Below are 5,816 nucleotides of genomic sequence, written 5' to 3'. Positions count from 1 at the left end.
TCCTATAGTCGAAAAGTTCCGAAAAGTAATATATTCTAAGGATTACAAGTTCAGTTGTCAAAGTATAAGGGTTATTCAAATAAACAATGAATAAGATAAAAATAATTAAGGATCATACCTGAGGATCCAAGTTAGGATCCTAACCATGATCAGGATAACCATAAGACAAACCTTAGAAAGAAACAAGGATCAAGGATCCTTAGTTGTTTAACTTCAAGGACCTGAAATAGAACAAAACTTGGGACTAAGCCAATATAAGATAAGAGTTAGCAACTGGGGACAAGCCCAAGGATAACTGGGGACAAGCCCAAGGACAACTGGGGACAAGCCCAAGGATAACTGGGGACAAGCCCAAGGATAACTGGGTACAAGCCCAAGGACAACTGGAGACAAGCCCAAGGATAACTGGGGACAAGCCCAAGGATAACTGGGGACAAGCCCAAGGATAACTGGGGACAAGCCCAAGGATAACTGGGGACAAGCCAAGGATCGTGTGTAAACTGTAGTATGGCCCTAACTGGCGACTATCCAAACTAAGTGACATGATAATGCCAAAACCTTAGCTAACGTGAAAACGTTATAAACCTTAGGAACGGATGTATGGTACGTCTACCATTATACGTAGGATCCTAGGTATAGCCAGTACAATGGAATTATCAGCCCCTAAAGCGAGTACTGGTCCCAATGCCTTGAACTATACCAGGATCATCATGCGCTACAGGCGGAACTGGGGTCAAGCCCAAATAACTGGGGTTAAACCCAAGGATCTGGATCACTTCTGTAGATAATCAACATCATGCTAAGAACACCTGAACTTTCAAAACTCAAAATCTTGTGAGAGAAGGATAAAGGATACATGATCCTTATCCTTGTGTGGGGAAGTAAATAAATGAAATAGTTCAAGATTAGGATGTTACCAGAGTGAGGATCATTGACACTTTAAGGATCCTTCAAGGATACCCCTAATGTAAGGATCATATGCTTTCGGAGGATCCTGCTCACATAAAATATTTCTTCAAATGGACAGCATTCCAAGCTCTTGGTAACAAATCACCTTCCATGGTCAGTAATCTATATGCCCCCTTTCCTGCTTCAGCTTCAATCAAATAAGGGCCCTCCCATTTTGGTGCCAACTTTCCATCAGCAGGATTGGTGGTGTTCTGAAATGCTTTCCTTAATACCATATCACCAATTTGAAACTTCCTGATCCTGACATTCTTGTTATAAGCACCGGCCATTCTTTGTTGATAACTAGCCATCCTTATCCTAGCTAAATCCCTGATTTCCTCAATAGTATCCAGGTCTTGAGCCAGGTTCTCATCATTTCCCTCAGGATCACGGGTACTTGTTCTAGCAGTTGGAACCACCATTTCTGTTGGGATTACTGACTCTGCCCCAAATACCAAAGAGAATGGTGTTTGACCAGTAGCATTCTTAGGGGTTGTCCTATCAGCCCAAAGCATATAAGGTAGCTCTTCTGCCCATTTCCCTTTCTTGGATCCAAGCTTCTTCTTTAAATTGTTGATGATGATCTTGTTGGATGATTCTGCTTGACCATTAGCTTGTGGGTGGACTGGTGTTGATGTTATCATCTTAATCCCCCAGCTGTCACAAAAGTTAGTGGTTCTGCCCCCAATAAATTGGGAACCATTATCACATATAATTTCAGAAGGAATGCCAAATCTAGTTATAATATTTCTCTTAATAAAGGATATAACTTCCTTCTCTCTGACTTGGGCAAAAGCTTCAGCCTCTATCCACTTGGAGAAGTAATCAGTCATAGCAAGCATGAACACTTTCCCACCAGGTGCCTTAGGGAGCTTACCAACTACATCCATGCCCCATCTCATAAATGGCCAAGAGGAGGATATAGGATGTAGAAATTCAGCCGCTGATGAAGGATATTGTTGTGTCTCTGGCAAGGATCACACTTCTTAGCATATTCCACAGCATCCCTCTTCATTGTTGGCCAGTAATATCCTGTCCTTAGGATCCTTGAGAACAGTGCCCTGCCCCCAGTGTGGTTTCCACAATCTCCTTCATGGAAGTCTTTTAAAACTTCTTGGACTTCAGGATCCTCGATGCATCTTAAATATGGTCCTGCAAGAGATCGCTTATACAACATATTATTTAAGATTGTGAATTGAGATACCTTAATTTTGAAAGCTCTAGGGTTTTCTCCCATAGGAATCTCTCCGTGTTGTAAGTATCTCATGATTGGTGAGATCCATGATCCTGATCCTGAATAAGATTGAGTATCCTCACTAGGGATAATCGCAGAATCCTCTCCTATTTCCATCGCCACATGATCCTCGATGGCAGGAGCCAGGATATGGATAATGGGAATGCTTATATCCTCCGGGATCTTCAAAGATGATCCTAAATTAGCCAGTGCATCAGCTTCTGTATTTTCTTCCCTTGGTACCTGTGTCAAATTAAAGGAAACAAAAGAGAGTGCCAACTCTTTGACTATCTCTAAATACTTGGTTAGTTTTTCACCTTTAACAGTATAGGATCCATTAAAGTGATTTGTAATTAGCAAAGAATCAACATGTACCTCAAGATACCTGATCTCCATATGCTTAGCAATTTGCAAACCAGCAATCAAGGCTTCATACTCAGCCTCATTATTAGTGGTTTGGAACTCACAAGCTATAGAGTGGGGTATTATGTCCCCCTGTGGCGATTTTAGTAGTATACCAAGCCCTGTGCCTTTAACATTTGAGGATCCATCAGTATAGAGTATCCAAGGATCCTTGGTCTCCTCTAGCTGCTGGACTTCTAACTCGGCTTCCTCTTGTAAATCACTACTGAAATCAGCTACAAAGTCGGCCAATGCTTGGGATTTAATGGCTGTCCTGGGCTCATATCTTATATCATAGGCACTAAGCTTCACTGCCCACTTGGCCATCCTTCCTGACATTTCTGGTTTCCTGAGGACATTCTTGATTGGAAAATTAGTTTTAACAACAATAACATGAGTTTCAAAATAATGTCTCAATTTAGTAGATGCCATGATTAATGCGAGAATAAGCTTTTCAAGGTGTGAGTACCTGGATTCAGCATCAAGTAAACTCTTACTTACATAATAAACAGGATGCTGTGTACCTTCGTGATTCTTAACAAGGACCGCACTTACTGCTTTTGAGGATACCGCAAGATATAAGGATAACACATCTCCTTTTTCTGGTTTCATCAAGGCTGGAGCCGAGGATAGGTATTCTTTGAGAGCTCGTAAAGCACTCTCATGCTTCTCGGTCCACTCAAATTTCTTGTTCTTCCTTAGGATATCATAGAATTCTTTGCACTTCTCTGAGGATTTGGATATAAATCTGTTCAAAGCTGCTATCCTGCTTGTTAGCCTTTGCACATCCTTAGCATTGGCAGGAGATTTGATGTTCACCAAGGCTTTGATTTGTTCCGGGCTAGCTTCAATGCCTCTCTTGGTCACCATATATCCTAAGAATTTACCTGCTTTAACACCAAAGTGACATTTTGAAGGATTAAGTTTCATGTTATATCTATCAAGGATATCAAATGCTTCCTCCAAGTCCCTTAGGTGATCCTCAGCTTTTATGGATTTCACCACCATATCATCTATGTAGACCTCCATAGTTTGTCCAATCTGGTCCTTGAACATCATATTCACCAGCCTTTGATATGTGGCACCTGCATTCCTTAATCCAAACGGCATAGCAATATAACAATATATACCGGTTGGAGTCATGAAAGCCGTATCCTCTTGGTCAGATGGTTCCATCTGAATTTGTTGGAATCCAGACGAAGCATCCATAAAAGTCAACAGTTCATGACCCGCCATTGCATCCACCATGGAGTCAATGTGGGGTAGTGGGAAAGGATCCTTGGGACATGCCTTATTTAAATCTGTAAAATCGACACATACCCTCCACTTTCCATTTTTCTTTTGAACAACAACCACATTGGCCAACCATCTTGGATACTTGACCTCTCTAATCATACCTGCCCGGAGCAATTTCTCTACCTCTTCCTGAATAATGGCATTTCTTTCAGGTGCAAACTTCCTTCTTTTTTGATGGATTGGATTGAATGACCTGTCAATACCGAGTTTATGAGTGATAATCCTTAGATATACCTGTCATATCCTCATGTTTCCATGCAAAGGTAGTCTTTCTTCTTTTGAGGAAGGATACAAGGTCTTCTTTCATCTTGCCAAGGATCCCTGACCCTATATAGATTTTGGATTCAGGATCATTAGGATCCATGAGGATTTCTACCATATCCTGCTCTCTTGCCTCCAAGACATCCCCTGGAAGATACTTTGATTGCTATTGATCCCTTGATTTTGAGGCTGGTTTCATTGATGAAGTATAACAATCCTTAGCCTCCTGTTGATCACTATCGATCTTGACTATTCCCCAAGGGCTAGGGAGCTTCATGTCACACCCCGACCACGTAAAACAACAAAACGTGGTGGAAACGTCGGGGAGTGTTGTAACAGAATTATTGTTTCACAACCATGGATTAAACAAATTTCGTTTTATTGAATTAAATGAGTTACAATGTCTTAACAATAAAGAAACATAACAAAAATTAACTAGTCTTGCATCTTTTAAAGTCACTAAGGCCTCGTCCAATCCTATGTGAGCATGCATCAATATCATCATCAAATATCATCAACTATTGTACCTGAAACACATGTGAAAATATGTCAGCATAAAAATGCCGGCAAGTACATAGGTTTTATGAAAAATAGGATCCATGACTTAGGTTTAAGAAAATGTTTAACCAAAAACTTGTCATGAATCCAGTTTAAGTGTTTACTTTTATAAAACGTTTGAAAATCGATGATAGATATGTATAGTTAAAAGAATGATGTAAGGTTAAATGAATAACCAAGTAAAAATGAGTTTGTATAAAACAAACTGTTTTGTAAAACAATATCTTGTGAAAAATATGTTATTTGTGTAAAAATGTATAAATCCAAATGAATGATTTAAATAACGCTACACCATGTAATATAATACAAGCACTTATATATAGGAAGTACCAGCGGCGTATCCACCATGCTTGTATCACATTACACACGTCTCGTTACTCAAATCACTTACCCACATAAACCACCAATGTAAATTGCCCATGTCTAAACCGTTGTCAAATGTCAATCAAGTGAAATATGTAACAACCAAACCATAGGTAAGAATGCACAAACAATGTACTAAGTAGCGACGGATGGACATACATAGCATGATACCAAGTATAAGATGTCTTGTAAAACGATGTACTAAGTATGATGAACATACATAGCATGAAATGTTATGTAAAACGATGTACTAAGTATGCACACAATGGGCATACATAGCATGTGATGTAAAATGTAATAAGTATGATGAACATACATAGCATGAAATGTTATGTAAAACGATGTACTAAGTATGCACACAATGGGCATACATAGCAAAAACATAATGAAATCATGTACTAATAGTGTACTAATGAACATAGCAAGTATATGATATAAAAGCATGAAATCATGAAAGTAACAAGTAGGCACATGTGTTTCACCCCAAAATGTTTGAAAAACAGTAAAAGAGGGGTCTATGTACTCACTTGAGATTGCTCAGAAGTCCTAGGATAACCACCAAGCAAAGCTAGAAGATCACGGAATCAAACGGCACCTAATATAGGTATCTACATTAATAAACGGACCTATCGGAGGATCGGGTAGTAAGAGGGTTCGTAAACCAAATAAGTATGGGAACTTATGTAATATGGTTTAACAAAGCCTATATACTAAAACGAAACCTATCCTAAGTGCTTTTGACCCGTTACGACCC

This window comes from Helianthus annuus, chromosome 11 (assembly GCF_002127325.2).
Source record: "Helianthus annuus cultivar XRQ/B chromosome 11, HanXRQr2.0-SUNRISE, whole genome shotgun sequence".
Classification (NCBI taxonomy): Eukaryota; Viridiplantae; Streptophyta; class Magnoliopsida; order Asterales; family Asteraceae; genus Helianthus; species Helianthus annuus.
Note: the sequence above shows the minus strand (reverse complement) of the source record.